The sequence below is a fragment of the Gorilla gorilla genome, chromosome 15 (assembly GCF_029281585.2).
Source record: "Gorilla gorilla gorilla isolate KB3781 chromosome 15, NHGRI_mGorGor1-v2.1_pri, whole genome shotgun sequence".
NCBI classification, from domain to species: Eukaryota; Metazoa; Chordata; class Mammalia; order Primates; family Hominidae; genus Gorilla; species Gorilla gorilla.
In genome coordinates this window covers 13,281,306-13,301,374 of record NC_073239.2, presented here as the reverse complement: position 1 = coordinate 13,301,374, position 20,069 = coordinate 13,281,306, and the positions used below count along the sequence as shown (strand labels likewise).

Below are 20,069 nucleotides of genomic sequence, written 5' to 3'. Positions count from 1 at the left end.
AAATCCTGTACAAAAGTGTGAAGAAAGGAAGAAGCTAGGTAAGTATGCAGAACTTGGGAATTTGAAGTATTTGAGGGCAGTGTGAAGAGCTTGGAAAGAGGCCTGTGATGAAATAAAATGAGAAATTTAGGTAGAGACTGAATATGTAGTCTCTTCTAGGGATGTTAAAGAGTGTTGACTTTATGCTAAGGATAGCAGGAAGATGGTAAAGGATTTTAAGCTCTGAATTGGCAAACATGTTTAGATATACTATTTTACAAGATTACTCTGGGCCAGGCTGTAGTCCCAGCACTTTGGGAGGCTGAGGCAGGTGGATCACCAGGTCAGGAGTTCAAGACCAGCCTGGCCAAGATGGTGAAACCCCATCTCTACTAAAAATACAAAAATTAGCTGGGCATAGTGGTGGGTTCCTGTAATCCCAGCTACTCGGGAAGCTGAGGCAGAGAATTGCTTGAACCAGGGAGGTGGAGTTTGCAGCGAGCTGAGATCACGCCACTGCACTCCAGCCTGGGCGATACAGCAAGACTCCATCAAAAAAAAAAAAAAAAAGATTACTCTGGCTTTTTGTTGAACAGTATGTGATGTTTCTAGGTGTGGTAATTTTATGCTGTCACTCAGACTCTTGGTTGGCAGCGATGGCAGCTGGTGAAAAGGTTGACAAATTTGCAAACATTTGAAAGGGCATACAGCAAACAAAAAAGGAAAAATAAGGTAACAAGCCCTTTGTGAGAAAAGATATTCAGGAACTTCCTTATTTTTTGCAGCTGAGATCTAAAAGCAAACAAACACAAATGCAAAGATTTCAAGGGCCCTGTAGCTGTGAAATTGAATGCTCTGTATTGTTGACCTAAGACCAACAACAGAATCTAGATGTTGAATGAGAAACTGGTTCAAGCATAGCAGGTGATTAAATCAGGCATCCTCGTCATATTCAGAGGAATAGAACATAATGGCAGTTCACCCTTTATCACTGTAGTTGTAGCCTTCAAAGGCAAAGTCTAGGTCAAAAGAATACTGTAGTAAAGGACAAAAAAGCATCTGACATGCATTCAACATAGAAACTGTGTGGGACAGCCCCTAAATCAATAGCAGTAGATGCACAGATATTTAAATATGTGAACTATCAAAGCCCTTTTAGGGTTTGTTTGCCCTGATTTTAGAAGCAGGACTGACAAACTTAGATTAGGTTGGCCTAATTTCAGATTCTTAGATCAGCACTCTTAGCAATAGAGAAGAGGAAACTCAAGACATTGATCCTTGTCTTTGCACTAATTTGGTCATTTGATGCTGTAAGGTATTAAATATATATATATGTGTATATACATATATATGTGTGTATATATATATGTGTGTGTGTATATATATATATATATATATATATATATGAAACGGTATTATCTCCATGGTCACTAGCTAGTATATCTCCATAGTAATTAGGTCTGTGTGATTTAATTCTATGTGCTCTTATTTTGTTACTTTTACTAACTTTTAGTTTCTAAAATTTCTACCATAAACATATATTGATGCACTTGTTAAATCAAAGATAATCATTGATACCCTTAAGCAATGACTGCTTTATGTTACTTGAATCTAATTATCCTGCAGAGAAAAATTAGAAAACCTGTGGGGTGTGGGGAACAGTGATGTCTGTCTGACAGCATTGGAGAGTTATCAAGGCAGTGAGCTTTCTCAGAATAAAATGAAGAGATGAAGCAAGAGAGCTAAATTCAATTGGGGGAGCTGCTTTTTTCCTTGAGACAATTATGAATTCTAAAGTAAAAGTGTCATTGTAAAAGTTTAGACAAAAGCAGACTTAGAAAAGCTGGAGGGAAAAAAAATGAAATTCACATGACACCAAGAATGAGGGTCCTGATAAATAGCCAGGGCTGTACTTAGGGCACTAAATGTTAGAAGTAAAGGGAAAAAAGACAAAAACAGCCTTCAAAAGGAATAAAGCTCAGCTTTGACTCAATTCTGCCTCCAGAAAAACTGCCTGCCAAATAAAAAAAACAAAACAAAAACAAAACAAACAAAAAAACTATGCCAGGAAAAAGATAAAATCACCCAGAATCTTAATAGTTTTCAGCCTAATGTGTTTTTAATTATTTATTGATACATAATAGATGTATATATTTTGGGGGTACATGTGATAATTTGATGCATTTATATAATCAAGGCAGGGTAATTAAGATATCCATCATCTTAAATATTTATCTTTTCTTTATGCTGGGAACATTTAAATCATTCTCTTCAAGATATTTTGAAATGCACAATAGACTAATGTTAACTATCATCACCTTGTGGATCTATTGAACACCAGGGCCTATATCTTCTATGTAACTGTATATTTGTATCAATTAATCAACTCCTTTATATCCCTTCCTTCTCCAAGCCCTACCTGGCCTCTGATAATCACAAATCTACTCTCTATCTTTATGAAACCCACATAAGAGTGAGAACATGTGATATTTCTCTTTCTGTGACTGTCTTGTTTCACTGAATGTAATGACCTCTAGTTCCATCCAAACTGTTGAAAATGATAGGATTTCATTCTCTTATGGCTGAATAATATTCTATTGTGTGTGTGTATATACATATATTATATATATATATTACATTTTCTTTATTCATTTATCAATTGATAGACATCAATGGATTGATTCCATATTTTGGGTATTGTGAATTGTGCTGCAGTAAACACAGGAGTGTAGCTATCGCTTCGATATACCAATTTTCTTTTTTGTAGGTATATACCCAGTAGTGTAATTGGTGCTGGACCATATTTAGTTTTATTTTTAGCTTTCAGAGGTTTTATTTTTGGCTTTTAGCTCCATATTGTTTTTCATAGTGGCTGTACTAATTTACATTCCCACCAACAGAGTATGTGGGGTCCCTTTTCTCCACATCCTGACCAACATATGCTCTTCCCTCTTTCTGACAAAAGTAGTTCTAACTGGGGTGAGATTATCTCTTACTGTGGCTTTGATTTGCATTTCCCTGATAATTAATGATGTTGAACATTTTTTATGTACCTACTGGCCATTTGTATGTCTTCTTTTAAGAAATGTCTATTCAGATTTTTTGCCCATTTTTAAGCCGGATTTTTTTTGTATTGTTTGAGCTCTTTATATATTCTGGTTATTAATCTTTTTCAGATGGAGAGTGTGCAAATATTTTCTTCCACTCTGTGGATTATGTTTCTTTGTTGATGATTTTCTTTGCTGTGTAGAAGCCTTTTAGCTTGATGGCATTACATATATGTATTTTTGCTTTTGCTGTCTGCTTTTGAGGTCTTACAGAAAAAGTCTTTGCCCAGATAAATGTCCTGGAATCTTTCCTTACCAATTTTTTTCTGGTAGTTTCATGGTTTGGGGACTTAGATTCACATCTTTCATTCATTTGGATTTGATTTTTGTATATGGTGAGAGACAGGGGTCCAATTTTATTATTCTGCACACGGTCATCCAGTTTTCTCAGCACCATTTATTGAAGAAATTGCTGTTTTCCTATTGTGTGTCTTGGTGCCTTTGTCAATAAAAAGGTGGCTGTGAAATGTATGGATTTATATCTGGGTTCTCTTTTTGGTCTCGTTAGTCTATGTTTCTGTTCTTATGCCAGTGCCGTACTGATTTGAAAACTATAGCTTTGTAGCATATTTTGAAATCAGGTAGTGTCATGCATCCAGCTTTATTATTTTTACTTCAGATTGCTTTGGCTCTTCAGGGTCTTCTGTGGTTCCATATAAATCTTAGGATTGTTTTTATTATTCTGTGAAGACTGTCATTGGTATTTTGATAGGGATGGTATTGAATCTGTAAATTGCTTTGGGTAGTACCACCATTTTAACAATATTAAGTTTTTGGTTCATGAGCATAAAATATCTTCCCATGTTTATACATCCTCTTCAATTTGTTTCATCAATGCTTTATGGTTTTTTGTATAGATCTTTTGTACATTTAAATTGATTCCTAGCTATCTGATACTCTTTGTTGCTATTGTAAATAAAATTGCTCTTTGGTTTCTTTTTCAAATTGTTAGCTGTTAGTGTATGTAAATACTACTCCTTTTCTATGTTGATTTTATACCATGCAACTTTACTGAATTTGTTTATCAGTTTTTAAAGTTTTTTGGTGGAGTCTTTAGGCTTTGCTAAATGTAAGCTCCTGTCATTTGCATCCAAGGCTGATTTGACTTGATTCCAATTTGGATGCCCTTTATTTCTTACTTTTGTTCAGTTGCTCGGACAAGGACGTTCAGTATCACATTGAGTAACAGTGGTGAATGTGGGCATCCTTCTCATGTTCCAGATCTTAGAGGAAAGGCTTTCAATTTTTCCCAATTTAGTATGCTGTTGGGTGTGGGTTTATTATGGCCTTCATTATTTTGAGGTATGTTCCTTCTATAGCCAGCCTTTATCATTTTGAGGTATGTTCCTTCTATAGCCAGTTCATTCTATAACTGGCTATAGAAGGAACATACCTCAAAATAATGTGTGCAGAATAATATGAGAGTTTTTAATCATAAAGCATTTTATCAAATGCTTTTTCAGCATCTATTGAAATGATCATATTTTTTTTTCTCAGTCCTGTTAACATGATGTATTACATTTATTGATTTGCATATGTTATAAAACATACTACATCCCTGGAATGAATATCACCTGATCATGGTGAATGATCTTTTTAATGTGTTGTTGAATTCAGTTTGCATTTTGTTGAGCTTTATATCTATGTTCACCAATAATATTGGCCTGTAGCCTGATTTTGGTATCAGAAGAATGCTAGCCCCATAAATAACTTCTTAAACTTTCATTTATGTCATTGAAATTATGGTGATTTTCTGTCCCTGAAAAGATATACATGGTTTTAATTATATTACTATCAAATATTTAGACCCATTTTCTTCAAAAACTTTAAGAATTTTTTAGTAATCAGCATTTTATTTTTAAAACAAATAGGGAAATGCATATATTAAATATATGGCTAAAGTTATTAATTGTTTTATAATGGATCAATCACATTTCAACAGTGTAGTTATAGTCTCTAAAAGCCACTCATTCTTCTCATGCCTTGCTGCAGATTTAGCTTAAAATCTTAGTTGAAAATATGGCTCATAAACTTTCACATCTAATAAATCATAAGCAATGTTTATGAAATATGGCTCATCAACTTTCACATCTAATGAATCATAAGCAATGTTTACCTTCATTTCATGTAAAGTTTAACAGACACATTGGAGACTTTTATAAGGAAGTCACTATATTTAAAAATAATGAGAGTTAAAGAAAGAGCAGAGGCTATAATTCCAGGCATAAAGAAAGAATATAAGTGTGAAATGAGGAATAAAATGATTGGAAATGGAAATGGAAATGATGATGAGTGCCAGTAATTATGGACAGGAAAGATTTATAAGACTCAAGCTTTTGTGTCTTTGTGTTTTTTTTGTTTTTGTTTTTGACTTAAGAAATTGCTAATATATCTTTAATTCTTATTTTAATTGCTTTAAATTTTAGGACCAAAAACACATTGAGTTTCAGTTACTAGCTCAAAATAAACCTTATTGCCACTTTTTTTTTTTTTTTTTTTTTTTAAAGACAAGTTCTTGGTGTGTTGCTGAGGCTGGAGGACAGTGGCATGATCACAGCTCACTGCAACCTGGTCCTTCCAGGCCCAAGCAATACTCCCACCTCAGCCTCCCATGTAGCTGGGATTACAGGTGCTTGACAACATACCCAATTAGTTTTTGTATTTTTTTCTAGAGACCAGGTCTTACTGTGTTCCCCAAGCTGGTCTCAAATTCCTGGTCTCAAGTAATCCTCCTGCCTCAACCTCCCAAAGTGTTGGAATTATGTCACTTCTTCATCTCACATAGCATTATATGTATACAGTCTGACTTAAATATGTTTAGAAAAATGGTGAGTTTCTTCCTTTCATCTGAAATGGCATTTTTTTTTAAATTTACCTTTGCTATAAGTTTCACTGAGAGACCAAACTTTTATTTCCCAATACCTTCCATTCTAATAAGCTCTGCCTCCAGCTTATCTGCAGAATTTCTCCATATTTTTTACGTAACCTATTCCCAGGACAAAGTGTATAGCTGCACAAGAAGAATATTTTAACATCTCCTATAAAATAACAGCTCTAATATTTAGAAATATAATATCTAGTTATGTTTCCATTAGTTATTAAAATATAATTGCATTAGTAGTTGAAATATTTCAGAGTGGAAAACCCTCCCTCATTGGATTCATACTGTTGCTACATATATTAAGGTGAAACTTTAATATTCTTTCTTTAAATGAAAATATAGCCCTTTTGTTGTTTTTTATTCTCTCAGGAATAAAACAGTGTCTGGAATCACTCTTTATTGATGTGAGTGAGCACAAGATGGGAAAATCACATGTATTTACAGATAAGACTCCTGTAATCCTTGGGGAGATTAATCTGGTAATTTAAATAAGAAAGCCCCAAGAAGGTCCCAATGCTAAATCAAACTATGCTCAGGATGACACTGACCTTAGATCCAAGGAGATAGTTGCCATTCTCAATATCATATGGCAACAAGGCCTCTGGGTAGTCAAGAGTCTGTGCTACTCCTCTTTCAGCCATTTGCTGAATACTGTTTGAGTTTCAAAACAATGTGAACAACATAAAACATGCTAAATCTTCTGAAGTGTTATAGATGTTACAGATTGATTTTAGTAAGAATTTCAAAAAATTATTAATCCTTTAATAAATAATAGATTTCTAAAGAAAATTACCATGCATTGTACTATAAACGTGCCTATTTTATTACACACTTATAATCCATTTTAAAGAAATATGTATGGGATCTTATAATTCCATAAAACCACATGATAATCTCAATTTATATATTTCTTGTGACTAAGTAAAATAAGGAATTTATTTTACAATGTAATAATCTGTAGTTTTAAGGTCTTAAAAAGTCAAAAAATATAGATCAATATTTACTGGATATATATATACCCTACTAGCCTCATAGAAATTGAATGTAACACAATTTTCCACAGAATCAAAAAAAAATTTATATTCATAATCCCTCTCAAATGTACAAGAAAAATTAAATGTAGTGAAAAGCAACACACGCAATCTAGACAGAAACTGTGGAATAGAAAATGTGAGAATGTCTGTCAAGAGGCTATGTTTTGAGGAAGTAAGCACTGCTAAAAGTTATTCGTCAATTGTTGAGCACAGATGTATAAGCCTATTTTACTAGTTTAAACATTTGTATGACATTTGGTTCAACAAATAAGGTTTTAGCACTTACTGTTTTTTCTCTATATCATTTACTGGCTTTGAGTTATCAAGAATTTTTGCTTTATTCTTCAAAATTAGAGCTATTGTAGCATACTATATGTGAAGCCAGTTAACTAGACTGTTGGCTTTGAAAACTCTTAAATAATCCTTGAAAACTTAATGCCCCTTAATTGTTTTCATGTCTCTTATTTATTCAGTCATTTGTCCTTCTAATGTTTTGATGTATTTCTCTATTTTTTTTTTATATTCTAACTCCTCTTCCTTTCTTCGGTACCTTAAAATTACATGTGTTCAGTACCTGTGCTTTCTATTATCTAAATATATTTTAATGGATTTATTGTCTACTTCTTGTCTGCCTGTTACTATTCAAATATATAATTAAACTGTGGCTCCACTATAATTAATTTCTACTTTTTCTTTTCCCATATTTCAGAGAAGTCAATTTCATCAAAGTCCTCACTTGCCACTAAGTGCTCCAATTTTCCTATTTTGATTATTCAGCTTATAGAATTTGAATTATAAAATTTTGTGCTTGGAATTGAGATTTCTAAACCATTTTAACCAGTTATTTAATTAAAAGATAAAATTATTTCTATTTAATTTTACAGACATTTTCTGCTCCGTGATTTTTGTGAGATTTTCAGGGTTTTCAGCCATTTTTCATACTTCCAGAAAGTCCTCAACATAACAATTTTTAATAAATGCATAGTTATAAGTAGAAGAAATTACAAATTACATAGTTTCATAGAAGAAATATGAAGAGGAAATTGACTAACAAACACTAGGTAACCCAATTGTGTACAGCCAGAAACCTGGTACTTTCTTGTTGTTGTTGCTCTTGTTATTTCCACTTAGTTGTGATCCATACTTCCTCCTTATGCCCCCAACAAAATATTCACCTTAGTTCCCAGTAAATTCAGTGTTATTTATTTATTATATTCATTAATAATTAGGAAAAACTTTTTTCAGAACAATAAATATACATTTAAAAGTCTGGCAGATTTAGAGATATTTTACGATATTTAAGTTGTGAAGCAAATAAACATTGGCCTCACATTTCCTAACAACATTTGAATGTTCAAAAAAAATTGTAGCATAAAATATTTAAAAATATTTAAAGATAGGAGAGTGATTCACTAGAATGCAATGGAGAAACCAGAGAAACAAAATATTTGGCCTCAGCCAGATATATTTTCTAACATCAAAAGACTGCTCTAAATAAGACATTTGGAGACCAATATTGCAATAAAATATTTAAAGGACAGAGAAATGCATCGCTAGGTCAGAAGTTGCAATCTAAAGAAGCAGTTAGATAAGTTACACAGGAAATTGTTTCTTCATTTTTTTTAGATAAAACAATAATAATAGGAAAAGGCAAAGAAAAAAGTCATTGTAAATAAACTTCTGGAGACAATAATAGTATGATTTGTTTTGAGGAATAATTTTATATCAAGAATGATCTAAAAGTCTAGTTTTAATTGTAACAGTAGTATTCAGATCATATGCTTCCCAAAAAAGGCATTTCAACTATAGAGAAACAAATAGGGTAGCATAATAAGAAAGGAAATTATCCAGTGATAACACTAACTATAGTAAGCAAAGGAGGCCAAAATAATATCATACAAATATATTCAAAACGGTAATATTTCTAGAAAAAAGCTTATTATTTAATGATAAAGATGAGAATTTTTCAAAAGAAAATAAAAATCTTAAATGTTCATGCACCACAAAGCAGAGATCCAAAATAAATGAAGCAAAAAAACAAAACCCTGAAAGTATAAATAAATAAATCCATATTATACTAAAATATTTCAACACTTCTTTCTAAATAATTCATAGAACAAATAAAGAGAAAACCAATAAGCATATAGAAGACATGAAGAATACTATTAACTCACTTAAGTTAACATTTGTAGAAGTCTCTCTCCAATAACAGCAAACTACACAAAAGAGTTACCAAAATTGAACATTATTTAGAAAAAATATATACGTACATTAATAAAAATTTAAATTACACAAATAAGATTTATATTTAATCTATCTTCTATTTGGGGTATATATACCATTTAGAAGAAAATTGGTTATTGATACGTTTAGTTTTAACTCTAACATCAATTTTTTCTTTTTCATTTTGTCTCATTCTTCACTATTTTTCTTTGGTTTCTTTCTTTTGTATTAATTAACTATTTTGTCTAATTCTATTTTATCTCCCTTGTGGGATTATCAGTTCTACCACTTGTATATCTGTCCATGCATGTTCTTTTTTAAGTTGATATATATTTTTAACAATTTATTGACAAGTACTATAGAATTACTCCAAATATAAGAATATTAGAATAGTAAATTTTCATTTTAGTCCCCACAATTTTTGTGCTTTTGTTTCATAGATTGTATTTCTAGAATTGATATAAAACCCACAATGCATTACTATAATGCTTGATCTAAATAGTCAATAATATTTAAAAGAGATTTTTAAAATAAGAAAAAGATTAAAAAAATAAGAAAAAGAAAACATTTCTGGCACTCTTCATTTCTTTTTGCAAGTCTAGATTTGTACCTGGTATCATTGCCTTTCTGCTAGAAGGAAGATTTTTTTATTTAACATTTCCTTAAGTGGTAATTGCTAATGGTAAATTCTTTCGATTTTCATATGCCATAAAAAAGTCTTTATTCTGCCATCCTTTTCAAAATATGTTTGATTAGTATATAATTCTAGGTTTAAAGTGTTTTCAAAAATACTTTAAAGTTCCACTCTCTTTCAACTAGCTTTGATTCTGACAAAAAAAAATCTGCTGTAATTTGTACTAATTTGTATATTTGTTCTTATTTTTGCAGTCCGCTTTTAAAATTGGTTTTCAGAAATGTTTATTTTGATGTTTCTTGTAGTTCTTTTCATAATTTTTGTTTGTTTGCTTGTTTGGGGGCTAGTTGAGCTTCTAGGATTTATAGGTTTATAGTTTTCATCAAATTTGGAAATTTTTCACTCATATTTTTCCTTCCATCCCCTTTTTTCTAATTTAGTTTACACTAGGTCACATTAATTTTGTTTACATACTATTAATTCTCTGACAATATGTCTACTTTAAAAAATCTATTTCATTTTATCTTATGTTAAAAGAAAAGCTTTATGGGAGCAAAGAACAATTCATAAATTAGGCAGCACTCAGAACCATGAAAGGTTCAGAGAGCTCTGCTCAGCAAATGAGCAGTGAATGTAGACAGAACATGAAAGTAAAGAAGAAGAATAGCTTAATTAGTTACAGCTAGGTGTTGTCTTCTGCAGACATGATTTGATCAGTTGGCTGACTGTGATGAGCTGAAGCTCAGCTACTTGTGATTGGCTATCTGGTTATCTGTTAGAAGAAAAATACTCCTTTGTCAGGATTCCTTTTGTTTTTCGACTATGTTAGGTTGCTATTGATTAAGTAGAAATTCAGAGTACAGAGATACCCTCAGGCCAAATTTAATTTAACACTTGTTTCTATTTTTATACCTTCAATTACAATAAGACTTCTTCAGTGTTTAATATGCTTTTAGTTTTATCCAGCGCATTTTTTTCATCTAAAACTTGGATTTTTCATGTGTACAATATGACTAGGATCTGTTTTATGTCTTCTACATTTTTCCTTTACATGCTATGCTTTTCTCTATCTTCTTGTACATAGAATATAATTATAATTATTTCAGTTGCCTTGTTTACTAATTATCACATCCATGTTCAAACTGGATCTGAATGTAGATATTGTAATTTTATCTTATTGTGAGTTGGATAATTTTATATTCCTTTTCATATTCTCATGCTTTGGCCTGAGGCAGTTAAGTTACTTTCAAATGGCTCAATTCTTTTGAAACTAGCCTTGAACCTCTGTTAGATGAGACAAAAGACTCCTTTAGCCTTGAGCTAATTGTACCCTGTTACTGAGGCAATACCTTTCTGGGTAATTTTCTCAATCCTCTGGGTATATTGAGGTTGCCTACTGTGGCTGATGAGGAGGCCGGCTATTATTTCTAGCCTTCTGTGTACATTGAGCATTGTTCTATCTGCTTCTTTTCAGTAGTTATTTGCCCTGTAGTTTCCTCACATGTGTGCACTGATCAATACTTAAGCCTGAAACTGTCTGCAGCACTCCAGATCTTTATTTCTCTTTTACTTTGCAACTTGTTCTCTCTGTAGTTCTACTCTCTTCGCTCTCTCTCTCTTCCCTCAGCACAACCCTCTCCATCTCTACACTTCCTCTCACCTCTGCCCTGTGAATTCTAATTGCATTTGCTGCCCCAAATCCTCTTTAACTCATTCAGACCACTGAGCTCTGGATTTTTCCTCTCTGAGCTGCAGCCTGAGAACTTTCTCCAAGCAGCAAACTGGAGCAATATAGAGATTACCAATTTTTATTGTTTGTTTTGTTTTGTTTTTTGGCTCCAAGGAATCTCTGGCTAGCGCTGCCTACTTTTTGTTGTTCAATATCTGAAAACAGTTTACTGTGAGAATGTATATATAATCCCATTGCTCCATTCCATCATGGCCAGATGTGAAAGACTATACTACATATTAATCTGATGTAGTTTTAGACTTCTCAATTTTTATTTGATATTTCCAATTTTTCAGACTTCTTTCATATCTATGCTATAATTCCCTGAACATAAGTTCTTCATATCAAATATATATAATCATAAGATCAATCAATTTTCATTGTATTTTCCTCATGCTGCACAGCTACAACACAAAGCTATTCTTATTATGAGCATAAGCTTTTTAAAATTTTAATTAGTTGATATTAATTTTTTTTTAAATTTTATCTTTTGTATTTAGTTCTTTACCCCATTTGGTATCTTTGCATATCATATTACTAACGAACTGATTTTATATTTTTTATATAATGATAAATTTTTCTTTTTACTGTTCCCAAAGTGTTACATTCTTTCCATTGCTTTATTTGCTTGTTCTTATATAATTTCTATAGGAATTTTTAAACTATTAATTTAAAGTAGTGTTTCTCTTTTCCTTTTATTGAAGTGTTAATATGTTTATACAAAAGAGGTCGCATAAGGGAACAGCTCAATGAATTTTCGTAAAGTGGATATGCTTCTTTTAGCTGCATCAAGAGTAAGAAAATGTGTCCTTATGTGAAAAGCAATCTTCCTGTTTTATACCAGTCATTAACCCCTAAAATGAAGACTATCCCGATTTCTAATAAAATATATTATTTTTGTCTTTTATTGCTCCATTAACAAATAGAAAGGTAAAAAATGCATTCTTTTGAGTTAGGGTTTCTTCCATCAGTATTATGTTTTTGAGACATATCCATATTATTGTGTGGAGTTGTGGCTTTTTTCATTATCAAAGTTGTATATTATCCATTATTATATAAATATACTGCAATTCATTCATCCATTTTATCTGTTTATGTGCATTTGGGCCATTTCAAGGTTGTATCTATTAGAAATACTGCTAGTGGTGGAGGATGGTAGACTGTACCTGTAATCCCAGTGCTGTGGGAGACCGAGGAAGGAGGATTGCTGTTCTCAGGAGTTCAAAGCTGCAGTTAGCTATGATTATACCACTGTCCTCCAGCCTGGGCAACAGAGGGAGACCCTGTCTCAAAAAAAAAAAAAAAAAAAGAAAGAAAGAAAGAAAAAGAAAAAGAAAATAAAAGACAGAAAAAAATATTGTTAATGCCAGTAAGAACAGTACTTTCCTGTCAAATATACCACTATGTTGGTAGTTGCTCAATCACATACACATACACATACACACATACACAGACACCCCCAGATTTGGCAAATGCTGATAAATAGTGTATTAATTAAACCCCCATCAGCAATGTATGAAGCTGCTAGTTCTTTCCATATCCTTGTAAACACTTGAAGTTACATCTTTTTTTTCATTTTAGTCATTCAATTGTATCTGTAGTAGTAGAGAACTATAATTTAACTGTGAATAACTAATGTAGTTCAATATCATTTTATATTTAATTGTGTTCTTTACAAACTGGTAGGACAATCACTCATTCTTTTGTTTTTCTTTTTGAAAGAAGAATAAGTTATTTAAGGATCTTTATTCTTCTATATACATTTTCAATCTTTCAAAGATATTTAGTAGAAAAATGTTTTTATTGCATTGACTATATAGATTAACTTGGAGAAAGTATATCTGTATTCTGTTTTTTATATTGGTTATTAATTTCTAATTTGCTTTATTTCAAACATACAGAAAGTACAAATGAAATATACAGAGAACATTTTAAAACAATACATATAGAAAATATAACATCTCACAATTAATTCTGAGATTTAACAAACTATTAGCAGTCTGCCATACTTTATCCCATTTTTAAAAACAATATTCTTAATAGGCCATTAAAAATATACTTACCTGTCTGTGTTCCCCTACTAGAACTTACACTTATTAATAGGCTCGATAATATGAAATTTTCCATACTTATTCACTTTTGACATAACAGCAGCAATTTCCTGTGACTCAACCTAGCAACATTTGCATCTATATCACTTAAGATCATTTCTATCCCATAGTGATGCTCAATACCTTGTATATTGAGTTCTCAATAAAAGCTAATTATCAAATTAAGATACACGATAGCAGCATTCTTAAAAATATTTTTCACATTTATGTATCTCCGCAAATAATTATCAAATGAACAATTAAATCGTCTCTCCAGTTTCCATAAATTCTCCCAGGAATGTATAGCCGTGTTTTTCACAAAATAAATGAACCCAATTTTCCTCCCGTAAATTCCTATGAATGGGCTTATCATCTTATGTGTTTCAGCACTCTCAGCTGTTTTTTCACTGCTGTCATAAAATGTGCGAAGCTGGTTTTTAGCAACTTATGCTCTTTTTAATGTATTGAATATAGTATAATTGTGACTTAGAAGAGTGACAACTATAAACCTTAACTGTATGTAAATTAAGAATAAATATAATTTGCAAGAGAGTTTAGAAATCTTTCTTGAGTAGAATGAATTAAGTCTAGTTCATGAATTTTGATATCTGTAGATTAGTTGTTTATTTAGATATCTTTCTCATGTACATACTGTTAGTTGACTGTGTTACAATTAATATATATTATCAGGTATTTGAAATACCAGAGGCAAGATGGCTTTGTAAAAGTAGAAAATAAAATTTACCTAAAAGTTTAGAACATTCAGCACTAGCTTTTGAAGGGGTTTTACAATAATCTCATCTGTTTCATATTTTATTGTTTTAAAATTTATGTTTAATTCTGATGTCTAATTCTTAAAATCATATGTGTTATTTTCTCTTCAGACATTGTTTTACAACACAATATTTCTGTTATATACAAAATAGCCATTCTAGCTATATGTTTTATGTCATAAGTTTCTGAATTTGAAAAGAAATAGATAAACATGCTTAAATATGGTGGTATCAAAAAATAGACATCTTGTGTTTTCTGTGGCATATGGAACAGGTTGCATTGAAACATTTATGTTTTTCAGATAACCAAAGCATATTAAAGCATTTGTTTCATTTGGATGTTAAAAAAAAAAGTTAAAAGACCATATGTATTTCTTTATTCCTTGAACTAAGATTGGATATAGAGCTCAATCTGGGTGGTAGTTAACACAAGCGTCTACTTATGTACAAATTTATAAAACTACATAAATTAAGATTATTAAACTTCACATACCATACTATTTGTTATACCTCAATAAAAAATTTAAAAATATATGTACACAGAAAGTACTGGTCATACTGAAACACTTCTACAAATTTCATATTCTTTTTATTTATTTAGAATAGATGGTTGCTGAATATTTTCTAAAATATATTGGATCATTTCACAGTGTTTCTGCATCTCTCACTCCACAAAGGAAACTGCCATTTTTATATGAATAATATCATCTTAGAATTGAATTTTTTTAAATGGCAAAGAAACTCTTACATGAGAAAATGCATTTTAAAACACAGAATTTTATTGAGCCATCTGGTATGGATTAAATTCTGTTTCCCCTAAATTCATATGTCGAAGCCCTAAACCCCAGTGTGACCATATTTGGCGAGAAAGCCTTTAAGGAGATAATAAAGGTTAAATGAGATAAAAAAGTTGGGGTCCTAATCTAATAGAAACAAGTGTCCTTATAAGAAGAGGAAGAAACACCAGGGCTACTCATACGCAGAGTATAGAACATAGCAGGAAGACAGCCATCTGCAAGCTAAAAATAGAGGTGTCAGGAGAAACTAAACCTTCTGACACCTTGATCTTGGACTTACAGCCTCTAGCATTGTGAGAAAGCAGAAATGTTTCTTAACTCACCCAGTTAGTTGTACTTGTTATGATAGCACTAGCAAATGAATCACTAACCACCTTAAGGTTCATATTATACAGTACCCCTTCCTGTCTCTCTGTGTACATAACATGTTTATGGTGCTTTGTGTTTACAGCATATCAAACTTAGGAAAACTCTACTTCTTTTAAGAAACGTAGAAGACATTTGACAGTTTTGTCTTTCCATTTGAAAATAAACCTCCAAAAATGCAGAAATACATTATATCGTCTGTCATGCTATGTTGAATAAGATTGTCATCAAAACTTTGTACTGTGGTTATACATTAACTACACAACTACTTACTTATTTGGTGAAAACCAAACAAAGCTAATTGGTTAAAAAAAATAAGACGTCTTGTGTTTTGGAAAGCATAATTCCACACTCAAACTATTTGAAATGGTCCACTTAAAAACATAAAACGCTGAAGAAAGTGTATGGCTATAAATAATATAAAAGAAAAGCTATACAACTATATTCATTAAAAAGAAACAAAAATAATTTTTAAAAGCAAAAAAATTAATATCAGGTTTAAACTATGACCACGCTTTAAATAAAAAAATTAGTGCTCCATTGATATATTTAAGACTTAAAAATCTGTTTCTTACATTTGATGTCAAACAGTTCAAATTTTATAAATGTATTATAATAAAATTTGAGATATAGGATTTTGAGATAAATTGTTATGTTTTAGAAGTAACTAAGAAAACGACTGATTTTGAAAATGTTGCTACTTACATGCTAGAACATACATCGATTTCTTAAATAGTAAAGTGCATTTAAAATAAGAATGTGTAATATGTTTCTATTATAATTATTTTCTTGGTATACACTGTATGTAGTCCAAATAAATATTTTTGTTAAATTAGAAATTGTTTCTAAGTAAAATAATGTCAAAGTATACTTGAAACTCTAAATTTTTATATACTGTACTAAAGGTCCAAGTATGAGTAAAGCAGTAGATATTACAGAGTTTTAAAATGTTGAAAGTAATTTCAGATCACTGGGTTATGTAATGAATTTAATACTGCTGTTACATATTTTCAGCACTCACGTTAACAAGTTTGACGATGAAGAAAGTCAGAATTTTTTGCTTAGCTACACATTATTTTGAAGTTTTTTATTATTGAGACATGAAAATATTGAAATGCCTGGATTTTACTATCAATATTTTATGAATGTTCTGTAGAAGTTCTAACTCTGACATTGATCTATTTATGAGGTGAAAAATATCATTTTAAAAAATTGGTACATTGGCAATTTGCAGCTGGCTCAGTTTCTTATGGCTTGATAGAGGTTGAAAAATGTGATAACAAATAATCATCTGCTCAGGTAAAAAAAAAGGAAAAATGAAGCTTTAAAGGTTTCTTATAATGATAGGAGAAAATAGGGAAGGAAGATAACTGCATTGGTGATAGAAGCAAAAGAAAGGTAACAAGGAAACAATGGCAAATTTTTGAACCAGCAAGGAGAGAATACAGAGAAAAGAGAAAAAAAAGTCAGGATAATTTTTCCTGTTTTACACTTTAGTAATTACAGTGTAATTTCAAAAGTTTTAGCTGACATATTTCTTATAACTTCCTCGTCCTAAGAGGGGAAAAAAAAAGAAATCCTTGGAAAACCAGTCCTTTTAAAGTACACTGGTACTTACCAGCATTTAAAGCAGACTATAATTGTTGTTGAAAATATTATTGTACCTTTAAAATCTTTTGGACATTTATAACAAAATATTTTAATAATGGTTGATTATCTCTTGATTTTCCCTGAAAATGGAATTTTGACTGATTTCAATTTATTTGCTTGCATTTTTTCTGCCAAATTTTGCAAAATTAGCATATTTAATTTTTCAATAATGATTCAAAGCAGAAAGTCAAAATTTTCATGCAAGAAATATTTTTTTACTTCTCAAGCACATAAAGTCTTTTCAGGGGCAGAAGAAAAAAGTTTGAGGTTGGAACTTCAGAAATGTCTCCCCACACAACACAAAATTGACCCATTGGGAGACACACTCCTTCCAAGGTAACTAATATAATTGTGTGTCCCAGCTTTACAGTCATGGGAAAGGGATCAAAAATCATAATAAAGAAGACTTCTCTGCTGCCAAAACTGGCTCTCACTGAAACAGGCCACAGAATTTCATCAGTAGCCTGGTGATGCTCATTCATCTTCTATGCCTATTACAATCTAGTACAACTCTAACACCTTTTATTCCAGGAACTAAATGTTCACATTCATTACCACCAATGTATATAAAATAAGAGGTAAAAAGATATAAATAGCAAGAAAAAATATGAATAATGTCTTAGCCTGCTTGGGCTGCCATAACAAAATAGCAGATACCGATAACTTAAAGAGAAATATATTTTCTCACAGTTCTGGATTCTAGAAGTCTGAGATCATGGTGCCAAAATGGTTGGATTCCAATGTGGGCTGTCTTCCTAGCTTGTAGATGGCTGCCGTCTCTCTATGTCCTCGTATGGCAGAGAGAAAGAGCAACCAAGCTCTCTGGTGTCTCTGCTTATAAGGGCACTAATCCCCTCATGAAGGTCCCACTCTCATGACTTTACTAAACCTAAATTACCTCCCCGATGCCATTTCCAAATAACAACACATTGGAGGTTAGGGCTTCAACATATGAATTTAGGTGAGGGTGGAAAGTACAATTCAGCCCATAGCACCTGAGAACTAAGACTCCTAAACCATCAAAACACAATGTCTTATGGAAATGAATAAATTGATTTATGTGTGGAGTATTAGATATGAAAAAATGTGGGCCTATTTTCATTTCCTTGGTAGCTGGACTCTGCATTTTTCAAAAGGTCATCCTAACATCCTAAAAGGCCAAGGGTTACTAAGAGCTGAGAAAAAGAAAAACAGAGTAAAAGCAGTGAAATCCACACTCATCAGCCCATTGATTCCCCTCTTTCACTGTAAATTCAATGCTTTATTCTCATTAAAAAGACTTTAATCCTGTAGCTTTCAACTTCCAGCTGGTGTCAGCTTATCATGCAGAACTATCTGTAAAGATGACTAAAATGTTGTCTTCCTCAGTTAACTGGTCATGGCTCTCACCAGGAGGCCATGGTAGTGGGCTGAGGGTGAAGGGCAATGTAATGAAAATAGGCACTGTGAGAGCATGACCCATGAGCTTGGACATCTTATGTGTGCTTTCAGGACAAACTTGAGGCTCTTCTCTATAGTATTTTTACTTGGTGGTACAGGACTACTGTCACACATTTCTGATTGGGTGGATTAGATAATGCCCATTCATTGGTCAGCTTAATTTGTATGCTTATTTGTAAGCCAATGGTGTTTAGTCTACCCTCAGGCCCAGAGGGATTTTCTCCAAGCTCTAAGGACACACAACCTAATTCTCTTTGAGACCTGGCCACAGACTGTACACATGTACTAATATGCTACAGGAATTTTGAGTGTCGTTGGCTCTGCCAAGTCATATATGGCAGAGCTATATTCGCTCACTACAGCGTGGGCCAGTTCTCAGAGCCTATGTGAGGTCCAAACCCCCAATCTGAAATCTTGTAGCTTTAAAAGTTCATTGGCAAAAGAGAACACAATCAATTTGTCATATCTTACCTCCCAAGCCAAATGAAATAAGGATAATGAGACTTGTGCCCCACTTTTAGTTCCAAAGAATGAAATGGGCATCAACTTTGCCTTTCACTTTAAAGGGGAAATCCTAATACATGCCAAGTCAGAAGCACCAATAATCATGACTAAAGTAGAAAACCCCTGACATTTGATAGGTGTTATTTCTTTAAGCAAGCATGTGTCTTGCCAAATTTTACAGTTTATCAACTATTTCTGCCTTATCATGTCTTAACAGCTTGTAAATATCAATGTGGTGAGCCAGCATAATGTCTTTTGAGATACTCAGCTACTCTCGAATCACACAAACTAAATTATGAGGGAAAACTGTAAAGGGGAAAGAGACAATAGAGGTTTAGTGCTGTCATTACAAGTTGAAAGCCAACTGCTGCTGGTGTTTTCTACTCATTGGTAGAGAACAAAATCTTTTGGCAGTTTTATAGCTGTATAATAGGTGCCAGGGGCAATGCTAATTGCTCCTATAAAGAGACTATATCTGGAACAGCAATTGGGGCCATCATCAGATTTTATGTGCTTTGTTTCCTATTCCTGCCACGTTTCATCTGTACAGGCCAAACAGACACTCCATGGAGCTGTGATGGTAATAACCAACCTGAATCGTGGCACTTTCCCCATGAATGCAGTATTGCGTTTATTATTCTCCTTTCGTGGGGTGGGTCTGGTTTAAGAGCTAATCCTTGGCTTCTCCTAACCACCAAATCTTCTGTGAAATGATTCATGTCAAAACTCTCCCACTTGACTCTAAGCATTACCTCTGGTGGTACACCATGCCATTATGCATCCTCAAAGTTAAGCATGTATTCAGAGCCAGTGATCAGTTACACCTGTAAATTATGCCAAGAAATGTCTAGTATATCATATT

General features: G+C 32.3%; 1 long non-coding RNA gene across 2 annotated transcripts in view; it reads right to left on the bottom strand.

The window, feature by feature from the left end:
* Positions 1–20,069, bottom strand: part of LOC134757174 (uncharacterized) — a 640,416-nt gene that overhangs the window by 467,980 nt on the left and 152,367 nt on the right. For both annotated transcript variants that reach the window (XR_010130868.1, XR_010130869.1), the window contains exon 2: positions 12,754–12,870. This is a non-coding gene — a long non-coding RNA (uncharacterized lncRNA). The remainder of the gene's footprint in view (positions 1–12,753; positions 12,871–20,069) is intronic.